At 40.1% G+C, this 13,414-nt stretch overlaps 1 protein-coding gene and 1 pseudogene across 2 annotated transcripts in view; one reads left to right on the top strand and one right to left on the bottom strand.

Moving 5' to 3' along the window:
* The window catches only part of Prpsap2 (phosphoribosyl pyrophosphate synthetase associated protein 2), a 105,293-nt gene that overhangs the window by 20,211 nt on the left and 71,668 nt on the right, over nucleotides 1-13,414 (top strand). The window lies entirely within an intron of this gene.
* LOC104858640 lies at nucleotides 9,319-10,174 on the bottom strand (annotated as a pseudogene).

The following is a 13,414-nucleotide window of genomic DNA, read 5'->3' on the forward strand; positions in this document are numbered from 1 at the left end:
CAAATCCTCTACCAATCACATGAGTCACTCAAGCATTTAACCATACAGCAATCAGTATTTTACCAAATGTGGGGAGGGGTAAGTGGGAAGGCATACATCAACAGTTAACCCTATGCAATCTTTAACTTAACAATCTCTAGGGGCAAGCAGGACAAGGAAATACCACCGGCCTCCTGCTCCAGATCCCGTGACCCTGTGGTTAGCACAAAGGGCTATTTTTTCTGTAAGATTCCCTGTTTGCCCAGGGGCTAGACCTGCCAAAAGTCACGCATGTAGTCTAGTGGGATTTTTCCACCGAGGCAAAGGCTAAGGTTGAGGGCAGTCATCTTATGCAGGCCCAAGCAGTCTCTCACAGGGATTTAGCTCAGTGGTTCTGCTGCCTGCCTCGCAAGTACAAGGTCCTGAGTTTGATCCCCAGTACAAAAAAAACAAAACAAAAACCCCAAATAGCCAAAGTTAGACTGTGCCTCCTTTGCCAGCCTACAGATTTGATTTTTGCTCTGAATTTAGATGGGTTTCCACAGGACCTGTCACGGCTGTGAAGTTGACATGAGACTATTCATGGCCTAGTACGTTTGGATGCTCAGGGTTAGAACTGGTACAACTTACAATGTAGAAACTGAAGTTCTGCTGAAGAGTGGGAACCAGCCTCTTCTGTTTACATATGTCACTACTTGCCTAGCAGGGGATTTAAGATGAGTGACTCCAGACCCGCTGGCTTCCCAGGGATCATGTAACCTGAACTTGAAAGTGCCCCACATGTAGTGATTAAGGACATTGAAACCGTGTGTATGTGAGGAAGGGAGGCCAAGGTCCTCTATGGAGCTACCGCTCCACTTCCTGATTCTCAATTCTTTCTAGGTACATTAGCACTGGATGACCTGATTGTATATCATAAGTGTGATTGCCAAAACCCACTTCTCTGGTCTTAGAGCAAGCTTTCACTTCTAAATCCTTCAGCATTTATCTCCTAAAATAAAGATATCCTATATAACCCAGTACTACATGCAAGAAAAATTTTAAATTCTAGAATATTCCAATATCCAGTCCAATTTCAAGTTTCCTCAGCTGTCTTGAAAATACTTTACTGAGCTGGTGTTGAAAAGTAAAAATCCAATAGAAGACTGAACATTGGAATTTTGATGGGTCACATATCAAAGCAGTATAAATTCTTGTGTTCACATTCCATGATCCAGAACATAGATAGTCACATGGCCCCAAGTTCACTAAAAGGAAATTAGGAAATGTAATTTTTTAAATTTTTATTTTATTTTTCCAGTATAGGGGATTGAACTAAGGACGTTGCACTTGCAAGGCAGGCACAGTGCCACTGACCTAAATCCCCAGCCCTGAGAAATGTAATTTATCTGTGTGCCCATGATGAAACATTATTGAATCAGCCATTGTTTTCTGCTGGAGGAGGTCATAAAGAAAGTAAGAAGAGCACATTATAGTGGTAAACTTTGATTTATAAATATTAGAGATTTATTTAGCTTATGATCCTGGAGGCTGGAGGTCCATGGCTGGACATTCACATCTGGTGAGGGTTCTGGCTGCATCATAACACAATGGCAAAGCAGAAAGGAAGGTGGGGCCCTCTTAACCCAAATACCTCTCAAAAATCCCACACGTGGAGATCCAGTCAGGGCCCGCCCTGACCCCGCCAGCTTGGGCACACAAGCCCAAGACAAAGGCCCACCCAGAAAAGAACTGGACAGGTGCACCAGCATCAGCCAGACGCCTGCCCCCACACTGTCAGTAAGTGCAATCAGATCCTGCAAGCAGTAGTGTGGACCAGAGAGGTATGGCTTCAGGCAGGTCTAGCCAGGGCCTGGCCCTGACCTCAGCCACTTGAGCACATAGGCCCAAGTCAAGAGCCTGCCTGGAAAAGAGCTGCACAGGTACACAAAAATCAGCCAGAGGCCTGCCTCGATTACCATCGGTAAGTGCCGGGAGACCCTATCCGTAAGTCTGCTCAGACATTAGGTAGTGGGGTACACAGCCCCCAGACAAAGGCGCCCCCCAGACAACAGCAACATAGGGGGGCAGGCCCTAGCCAGATACATGCCTAGATAACATCCCAGGTGGCACAGGCCCCAACCAGAAGCCCACCCATCAGAGTCAAGGAAGAAACAGTGCAGACAACATTAAAAAAAAAAAAAAAAAAAAAAAAAAAAAACCACAGAAGTAATGGCAGAAAACTTCCCAAGTAGGGGAAAAGAACTTGACATACAGATAAGTGAGGCATATAAGACTCGAACTAGCTGTGATCCAAAGAAATATTCACATATGTATATCCTATTAAGATTTTAGAAACCCAACAGAAGAACAAAATTCTGCAATCAGAGAAAAGAAACAAATCACATACAAAGGAAAGCCCATCAGAATTACAGCAGACTTCCTCAGCACAAATGCTCAAGGCAAGAAGAGTTTGGAGTGATATACTTGAAGCCCTAAAGGGAAACAGCCTCCAGTCCAGGTTGATGTACCCTGAAACACTATCTTTTAAAATTGATGGAGAAATAGGACACTTTCATGACAAAGAGCACCTTAGGAACTTCATTAATGCCAAACTAGCACTCCAAAAAATTTTTAAACAATATTCTAGGAAAAGACAATGAGGATCACAACCCCAGGAAGCCCAGCAGAATGAATCCATAAGGCACAACAAGAAATTAAATGGAAAGGAGGAGAATCCAACAAAAAGAAAAAGTCCAACAATGTGGGAAAAAATTTTCACCAGCTGTTTCTCAGACAAAGGTCTACTATTGAGAATACACAAAGAACTTTAAAAAATCAGACCTCCAAAATTTAAAGACCCAATAAAAGAATGGGCATCTGAAATGAACAGACATTTCTCAAAGAAGTAGACATAGCAAATAAATATATTAAAAAATGTTCAACATCACTGGTCATTCAAGAGATGCAAGTGAAAACAACACTCAGATTCCACTTCACCCTAAAAAGAATGGCTGCTTTCATGAAATCAACCAATAACTAATGCTGGTGGAATTGTGGGGGGAAGGAACCCTGCTTCACTGCTGGTGGCAGTGCAGACTGGTGCAACCACTGTGGAAATCAATATGGAGATACCTCAAAGAGCTGGGATTTGAGGTTCCATTTGACCCAGCTATTCCCCTGCTGGGTATCTTTCCAAAAGAGTTAAAACCATCACGCCACTGAGATACATGTGCACCCATGTTCATAGCACAGTCTGTAATAGCTAAAACTTGGAAACAGCCCAATTGCCCATCAACAGGAGACTGGATAAAGAAAAATGGTGTTTTTTGTTTGTTTTTTTTTTATAAACTGGAGTACTACTCAGGCATAAAGAACGAGAAACTAGAGACATAGCTAAATGGATGCACATTGAGGCCATACTCTTAAGTGAAATCAGTAGGGCACATGTGTAAATACTGAATAGTTTCTTTGGTATGAGAAACTGAAAGTATAAATAAGTAGTAGAAGATATAATAGAAAATGTGAAATAGGAAGAAAAGAAAAGGGGAAAGGGAAGGGGGAAGTGGAAGGGATAGGGGAAAGGAAGGATGGGGATGGAATTAACATGAGAAAATGAAAATTTGAAATGAAGTCTTTGTAAATAGGGAGGGGTGGAGGGGTTGAAGAGAGGGCAGGTGAATGGGGAAAAAATAAGAACCAAGATAGATTACATAAAGGTACAAATTTCCAATGATAAATGTCATTATATACCTAAAATGTACCAATAAAATTAATTTAAAAAATCCCATACCTGTCAACATTGTTACTTTGAAATCAAACTTCTTTCATTTCTTCTTGCTTGCTTGCTTGTATCCTTCTTTCTCTTCTCTTCTCTTCTTGCCCCCACCTTCTTTCCTACTCTCTGTGCTGCAAATTTAGCCCAGGGCCTTGTGCCTGCTAAGGTATGAACACTACCGCTGAACCCTAGCCCCAGGAGTCAAATCAATGTGAGTCACAGAGGGGACAACTATATTCAAATCCTAGCATTCCTCCTCTGGCTTTACAAAACATATGTCCTTCTTTTAAAAAAAGTTCTTCTTACATTGCAAAATAAAATTACTCCATCCTGGATGACCCAGAAGTCCTTACTTGTTGCAGCAGAAGTTCAAACAATCGTAGACCAGCCTTGAGCCTGTGGAGTTAAAACAAATTGTGTACCTCAAAATGCAGTGGCAGCATGGACACCAGATAGACACATGGCTATTTCTGGCCATTTCTCTAGTATTCATTTCCCCTTCTAATATTACACCAATTTTTATATCCCAAGGAAAATCAACACTGCCTTTAAGCATAGCCAGAACAAGGCAGGATGCATTGTGACTAAATTTTATAGGTTGTATGTTGGAAGCCATGGAAGGTTTTTTTACAGATAAATTATATAGCCAAAAATGATTTTTAAAATCTAATTAAGACTCAGGCCCAAATTTCTCAGTAAATAAAATTTAGGAAAAGCCATTGTTTTGGACTGAGCTCCTGCACTACTGTAGTTCCCAACAGACCAAACTAAACCAGAAAGGGGTCACTCCTGCTGGATGCCATGTAGTCAAAAAAAACTTTTAAAAGGGCCAGCATCCCAAAGCACAAGAGATTCACAGCAACAATTCAGAAGTGGCCCAGTTTGTCTGCACCGTCATGATGAGGAACTCTCCTTTGCTTAACTCTGTCTGACCCAAAGTAAAATAGCTTTTTCTTCTTTGTGTCTGTATTCATCCCCTTGCTCTATATAAAGCCCACCTCCTCAGCTCAACTCATCTGAGCACTTTTTCTATTTCACAGACAATGATGCCCAATTCATGAATCACTAATAAAAGCAATTTAGGGCTGAGTGTGGTAGTGCATACCTGTAATCCTAGCACTTCGGAGACTGAGGCAGAAGGATCGCTGTTAAGTTTGAGGACAGCCTAGGGTACATAGTGATTTCAAGGCCAGAGTGAGTGACATAGTGAGACCTTGTCTCAAAAAAACAACAAAAAAGTTTTTTTAAAGCCAATTAGATCTTTAAGTTAACTTTGTCATAAATGTGCTCTTGACATGTTCGTTCTTATTCTTCCCATTGCTATAACAAAACGTATGATGCTGGTCACTTTATGAAGCAAATAATGTTATTTAGTTCAGTTTAGGAGGTTTGAGAGCATGACACTAGGATCTTCTGAGCTCTGGTGTGGGCCTCCTTGCATGAGTCACATGGCAGATGACATCATGAAGGAGCAAGAGCAAGAGGAAGATATCACAGCTGGAGAGTGGGAAAGGCTCAGTTTTGCTCTTTTCAACAATGCTCTTTCATGGAAGCTAAGTGGGGTCACATAAGAACTGCTGTAATCTCTTCCATGGGTAGCACCCCTGAACGCTGAACTTCTCATTAGACCCCACCTTTTTTTTTCAGTACTGGAAATTGAACCCAGGACCTTTGCACTGACCTACATTCCCCACTCCTCTCCCCACCCCTTTTTTTGAGGCAGAGTCTCACTAAGTCACTAAATGGCCCAGGCTTGGCTCAGACTTTTTATGCACCTGCATCAGCCTCCCAAAGTGCTAGGATTACAGGCATGTGTCACCATGCTAGAACCCACCTCTTAAAGGTTACACCACTTCTCATGGGGCCACACTGGGGACAAAACTTCCAACCCATGCGCCTCTGGAAGACACACTCAAATTGCAGCATGACCGTGTGAATCCAAGGCAGGTCGCCTTCAGCTTATATAAATATACTGCTCCGAGAGAGAGTTCATGACTCACCTGCATCCCTGGGTGCCCAGCTAAGTCAGGTGACCTTCCATCCCTCCTTGGGGTCTCAGGAGGTCTCTGCAAAGAGGAAATGGGGCCCTCAGCTCACTCCCACCCACAGCATAGCTTTTTGCTTTGTCATGGAAAAGAATTGCTATATATGTCAGTGAGAAGAATAGGCAGGTTTACTAGACAGAATCAAAGAAGTACACATTCAGAACAGAGGGAAGCACTCATGGGGTGAGACACGTTATGATCTGCATCTGGGTCTGGGGTATTTATGTGTTCCGGGGGGTGGAGATCTGTGGTAATAACTTTGGGTAACTTTAATTGTGTCCTGAAGCTGTGACTTATGCTTCTGTGGGAAGGGGGTTGAGGTGGGGTAGGGATTTAACACGAGGCTTTTGCACTGAGCCATATTCTCAGTCCTTTTTATTTTTTACTTTGAAACAGGGTCTCCAGCTAGGCTTGAGCTTGTGATCCTCCTGCCTCAGCCTCCCAGAGTGCTGGGATTACAGGTGTGCACCACCATGCAATTTTTTATTTAAGTACAATTTTTAAATTATGGTTTTTCTTGTGTCTTTTCCACCTATCTCTATATCTTCTGGCCTACCTCATTTCCACATTGTCTTGAGGAGTATGTGAACCAAAACTGGCATATCCCAGTAGGAACTAATGGATGAAAAATCTAAGGAGGGCTACGGAGGGTAGACTCCCTACTTCCTGACTTTTCTACTTCCTGACTCTATACCTCATATAAGTGATTTCCTTTCAGAGAATAATGGACAAGACAGCTGTCTTGGGTGGGAATTTATTCTATCAGCAGTTGCCTCCTGCTTCCCCTCTCAGCGGACAATGGTGGAGGACTGTGCTATTATCACAAGTGTACACAACCACTTTCTGGGGAAGGCCGTCCTCCTTGCCCCATTAATATCAGGTATGGCCACATGCTGCAGCTTGAATGTGTCCCCCAAAGCTCACATGTTAGAAACTTGCTCCCCAGTGTGACAGCCTTAAGAGGTGGGACTTCTAATAGACAATTAGTTCACAAGGAAATGAGAGGATTAATGCAGTTTTTGTGCAAGAGATTTTGTTTTTGTTATCTCCAGATTGAGTTTCTTAAAAATGGACAAATTCTGCCTCTTATACCTCTGGCCTTGCTTTGTCTTTATCCTGGGACAAGATGGCAAGAAGGTCCTTGCTAGATGCTTGCTCCTTGATCTTAGACTTCTCACCCCTGAACCATGAGCCAGTAAATTTCTGCTCATTATAAATTGTTCAGTCTGTGGTATTGTTTTAACATGCTAAACGAAGTAAGATACCATGTGACTTTCTCTGATCAAGGCATGTGTTAAAGAAAGGTGATTCCTCTGACTGAAGCAAGAGGCAGCATTGTGATTCATACTGTTGGAAACATGTCCTCAGACTCAAATGGTTGGTGAAGGTAATCAAGCACTCAGACATCAGGGATTCTCAACAAGGCATTTTACTTTTGCAAATGGGTGCAATTATAAGATAGTAGGCCTGTGAAGTGGTGGGGAATTGGCAGCTGATCTTTTCCCTCGTTGGCTGGGTTGAAGGTTCACAATCTATCCCAATTGGCTAGTTTAGGCAGCATGAAGGGTAGGCCTGAGGACTTGCTGGGCAGGGTTGTTGAGGGAGCAAAGAGTGGGAGGGGAGAGGGTGTGAGAAACAGAAGGTGCTTGGCTATTGAGAAGCTCTCTTGGTTTTAGCTATGTTTCCATAATTTGAACTGAACGGTCATCTCCTGTAATTTCTGTGTGTTCAGAGGAGTCACCTAGGGTGGGCACTCTTGTTTATATCCTTTGATAGAAAAGACGGCCATAGTTTCTCACAATTCCCCCTTCTTATACCTTCATATTGTTTTCTTTAAAATTTGTGAGCACTCTCTGATGTGTTTTTTTATCAGGAGCATGTTAGCCAGATAAGGTGAGTGAGACTGTTCTATAAGGTCAGTCTCCAGGCAAGAATTAATAAACTTCCAAGCATGTATGGCCAAAGCGTGAACACTAGAATGGAAAGGACAGTTGTAACCTGCTGGCTCTTAGACCTGTCTCGCAGTGTATCTTGATACTGCCAGCAAGGGTTAATGATTGGAGCCCCCTGTTTATGTCACATTTATATTACTCTAACTTTTATATCTTTGGTTATACTTTTTTTGCTGGTTGTTTAAGATCAAGTTAAAATGAGACCCGTATTAATCAAAATTAACCTTCTTTTTTGGCCAAATATCAAGGTCAGTTAAGGCTTTTTAGGCATTGTTTGTGGTACCATGTGTATAGCCTCTCAACTCTTCTGTCACTGTTAGCTGTCAAATGGGCAGCAGTCTTGCTTAACCATATGGCTTCCTGTGGAAACATAGAAAACCTTGCTCTTTTTGTTGATCCTCCTTTTTAGTACACTGTGCCTCCATTAATTCCTGATCTTTAGGGTCTAAAAATCTCCTTGCTCAGGAGGTTGGGTGACTTACCAAAGTTGTAGGTTCCTACAGAAAAGTTGCCCTCACGTGGGAAACTTGCCCCATTGATCATGCCCAGAGCAGGCTGTGAGCAGTGCAGGCTGTAATAAAGAGTGAACCCACAGTGACCTATGTTAAGAAGGTGTCTGACCAGAGCATATGACATAACACACAGCCAAGGTCAGTGACTTTACCCAAATTCCATTCCCCGCCTAACACAAGAATGCTTTGTCCCTTCTTTTACAAGCCTTCCCTGCATCAGCAACATATCTCTAAGTAACTACACGTACTCCCTTCACATACCTTCTTTACCCCAACTGAATGATTGTGTCACCAATAAATATTGGCAATTTTGGCCTTTCAGGGCCTTTGCTTGCTCAAGCACTGCTCATCCCAGTTCTCTTTGTCTTTAATTCTATTTGTATATCTTTCTTCTCACAGAAGTCACAGCACCAAGCAGGAGATCAGGACCGGTTGCAGGAGTCTTTGATACCCTCATGTACTGGGTCCTTGTTTTTTTCTTTTTAAGTCTTCCAACAGTTTATTAGAAAGATTGTAGACATTTTTAAAAGTCCCCACTATCATGAACATAAGTTGAGGTTTTTCACCTAAGGTCAAATCTGAATCAAAAAGAGAAATTAGGGGGCCGGGGATTTAGCTCAGAGGTTCAGTGGCCTGCCTTGTAAGCGCAAGGACCCGAGTTCAATCCCTGGTACCAAAAAAAAAAAAAAAACCAAAAAACAGCAACAACAAAACCCAGAAATTAAAAAATCCAGTAATTTGTAATACCTTTTCATGCATTTGCCATAGTTAGTGCAAATATAAATCTAGTCTAAATGTGTACACACTCCCAAGCAACAGTGTACAGCTTTTTTTGCCCTCCATGCTAAGAGATATAAAAGCATAAAGGCCAAGCAATACCAAAGGTATAGGCTTCAAAAATCATCTCAGTTAAAGGAATTCACTAGTTTTTGATAAGATACATCTGAAATACTGACTAGTGATCACTTACATACAATAATGTGAAGTAAATTTTTTAAAAAAATAAACTTTAGTGGAACAATCCTGAAAGGTACACCAGAGGAATGGCAAGTTATATACTTCAGCCACTTTGAGCCCACATCTAATATCTAAAATTTAGTTACCTTTCCCTCTGCTGGGAATTTCCTATCATGTCAGTAACTATATTATGAAGTAAAAGAAATTTAGGTGAAAAATTTTTTTTAACACAACTGCTGTATTAATTGCCTGGGACCTCATGGAAGTCTTGGAAATTTTCACGCATAAAGATAATGCTTCAAGTGACTTAAAATTGCCCCATACAATGATACATTTTCAATCCTCAGTGAAACCTGTTTTAAAAAAATGGGTTGAAAAATGGATTAGAGGAGACAAATACAGCATCTGCCTTTAGAGCTATGAGCTCAGGAATTCTCTCAATTAATGAAATCTTGCAGAGAAGTTATTTTCTTTTTCAAAATTCGGTGATGACATTGCTCACTCTAGATCTGGCATTTTTTTTTTTATCACTATTGTGTGAATCATCATCTGCTCCATCTACTTCTGGTAAATCTACATCCTCATCACCACCTATGTTGTTCATTATCGCAGAGAAACGATCAAAATTAGACATGTCTTCATCGGAATCATCCCCCCCAGTCTTTCCAATTATTGAAGTCCACACTAATCTAGTTAAGCTTTCCCTTTGTTTTGTTATCCTTGGCCATGACTGACCACATTCTCCTTTTTGTAAACATAAAATTGATCTGTTTTTGTGTGCTTGGAATCACTTGATACAGTGAAAAAGATAAATTTTTCATTTAAATGTTTAAAATTACCACACCCTACAAGACAACTGAAAGTAAGTTTGGAGTTTTCAAAATTTGCATTAACACCTTTATAGTCTTCAACACAAAATTCAATGAAGTCAGAATTCCTTTGATCATACCACTTTGCAGAATCCTGCTGCATTGTGAATGGGGCAAGGGGATGGGCAAGCAGATGGGTAGGGTTCTTGTAGTGGCCCTGGGGAGTCAGCTCCTTTCTAGAGGTGACTCCAGAATTTTGTCCCCATTTACAACCTCTTCTTGGTCTCAAGCAAAGGTAATGCTGGGCTCCACCTGCATGCCCACAATGCACCATGTGGAGAGAGCCATACCTTGGTTCAGGAGAAGAAAAAGGTATAGGAAAAGAGGCTCAGGGACTGAGAATGAACATACTGTGTGTGTGTGAGCAAGGAATGGTAAGCCATGGGTCCTTGTTGACCTTGAGGGCCAGGGTCAAAGTATTGGTTGTCCTCTCAGCCAGTTATCTTTTTAGCTCTGTTCTCTAAGCCTTAGTTGTTGAACACCCAGAAAGTTAGTAATACCAGTATTGAAGTGGGAACAGTAAGTTTAACTATTATAATCTCCTCTAGATATCAAGCACTTGAAATATAAAGTTAGCCAGAGAATATGGGAGACCAGAGGAGAAACAAGGCCTAATTGGCTTCCCCTGTGAGCATAAGGGGGAAAGACTGCCCTTAGTGCAGGTGGCATATTACAGATTCTAGGGAAAAGGAAGACAGCTGAGATTAAGTTGTTTAACTGACCATGTACTAATGGATATTGGAAAGCAGATGAATCTTGTGTTACTTTATTGCTTGTACCTGTGCTTGGGTGAATCAAGGTAGGGTAAGCCAGATGTTCAGGTCTCCTCTGCCTAGAGAAAAGGGCCCCCTGGTGTCCACATGTTAAACTGACTGTTTCTCTGTCATTCATCCTTATTCACCCCTTGCCCCAGGACTGGGGAGAACAAAGCATGTTTAGGTCCTCCACAAGAGGCAGCTGGGTGGGGAGAGCTCGGAGGAATGGGCTGGCTCCCCACAGATGGTGGGGTCCCTCCTGGGGCAGGAGACCAGCTAGGTGGGTTGGCTATAGTTGGCACAGGGACCTGAGACCAGGCTAGGCTACAAGAGAACTGCTATTTTTGTTTGTTTGTTTTTTGTTTTTTGAGACAGGGTCTCACTATGTAGTTGAGACTGATTTGAAACTCACTATGTAGCCCAGGCTGGTTTTGAACTCACAGCGATCCTCCTGCTTCAGCCTCCCGAGTGCAGGGATTACAGGCGTGTGCCACCACGCCCAGCGAGAACTGCTATGGTTTTTTTTTTTTTTTCAATCGCGGCTGTCTGAGAAACAAAATTAATCCAGAATGTTAACAAATAATAGTTATAAAGTTTTACAAGGACAATTTAAAATCGAGAGCAAAGTAGCATCTTAGTATAACAATTGTATTGGCATTATTATACTGTAACCATTAGGTTCTTTTTTGTTCATCTCTAAACATACATTTAAATTCTCATTTTAGTCAACCATGTTTATCTAATTACAAAATATTAAATGACATAAACTCAGATTAGTTACCTTTTAATAGAGTGTCATTTAAATGAGTGCACTTTTTTATTTTATGGATATACTTTACAGGTTATTAATGCCTAATTTCTAATCATTATAATGCCATTGTCTTAACTGTAACATGTAGGCACATCAAATTATCAGAACACAATTATATAGCAATCACATAAAACTGAAAAAGTCCATCATCATGAACAACTGTAGTTTAGAGATCATCAGTATGATAAGATGTCTTTCTCAAATCCTACATTTTAAAAAGATGTACTACACTTGGAAAAACATAAATGTATTTAATATACTTTGAGGTTTCCAATAATTAATTAGTATCACAGCTATATAGAAATCTTTATGACATATATTTCCTTGGTTTTTACTCTTAAGTCAAAATATAGATTTTTTAAACAGGTTTATACAGAATTCTTGTCAATTCTGTATTGACAAGTATTAAAGGACGTCTCTAGAACTCTTGCAAATTTAGGAAACAAGTTAATGACCATACATAGATTTATTAACTAATATAAGTGTATCTCATTTATACAATAACAAAATACTTATTCAATCAAAGCAAATAGATGTAGATCAAGCTTTAAATGGCAGGACCAAATTTAAAGACGTGTCAAAATATTTAACCACTTTGTTTAACTTTCCAGATATATATTGTATAAGAGAGCTTTTATTTGTCATTTTGTTTATTTGTTACTAAACTTTGTAGTATTAACTCTATATAAACTTAGCTTTAAAGCTTAGACTCACTCAATCCCTGGTACAAAAACAAAAGTTTAGACTCAGTATCTCTGTTTTCTTTTTTTGTATTTATAGTGCTAGATATATAGGTTGAGTCATAAACTGTAATAGATGTTTATTTAACCAATCATAAACTGATTATTGAAAATATTCTATAAGCCAACACTTAAATAATCTTTAAGTCATAAAACAGTTTCTTAGTAATCAAAAGCCTGATAATGAAAGACCCAAGAAAATGTCTTAGTGAAATACAGAATCTTTGCTTTTTAATTGAGCTTTGTAAAATTTAACCAAGAGCATCCTAATCAGAAAATCGTATTGCTTTATGACACAGAGAGCTTTCCTTTGTACTTATAACCAACTAAAGTATATCATAATAATTTATTTAATAACTGTTGGGGTATGGCACTATAAAACCCTAGGAAAACTGGACAAGCCACCCATCAGTGGAGAAACTGGACAAATTTTGTCCCAGAAAGCTGCTTTTTATTTTTAGTTTTTTGATACTGGGGATTGAACTCAGGTCCTTGCACTTGCCAGGCAGGTGGCAGAACCACTGAGCTAAATCCCCAGCCCAGAGAGCTGCTTTTTTAACCACAGAGAGGAATTTTGTCCAACAATTCCCCAAGTCTAAGTTACCTTAACAATTGCTTAGTTACCTTAACAATTGCTTTGGATGACTCATCGTAACAGTTGACATTTTAAACTACTTATATATTATCTTTGACCAAGGAAAAACTGTTAGTTATTGCACACAGGCAATAATACATGTTGTATTTATAAACTTGTTTTTTATATCATTTTGATAGTCAGCAACTTTAAAGACTTTTTTTTTACAAGCTGAGTCAAATTAACCCACCACCAGGCTATGTGAACCAAAAGACACTTAGGCTAATAACATGAGTGTTTATTTAGTAAGTCAACCTAAATAGAGCATTTAAGATTCACATATAAAAACATAGGTTTAAATCATATATAACCTTTATGCTCTCAATCTTTAAGGTGTTCATTTGTCTCATGTGAGTTTGAAGTCTCTTACCCCTCATTTTGTATCCTTTTAAGGATTTAGCTT

The sequence above is a fragment of the Fukomys damarensis genome, unplaced genomic scaffold (assembly GCF_012274545.1).
Source record: "Fukomys damarensis isolate Sample0158 unplaced genomic scaffold, DMR_v1.0_HiC HiC_scaffold_13, whole genome shotgun sequence".
NCBI classification, from domain to species: domain Eukaryota; kingdom Metazoa; phylum Chordata; class Mammalia; order Rodentia; family Bathyergidae; genus Fukomys; species Fukomys damarensis.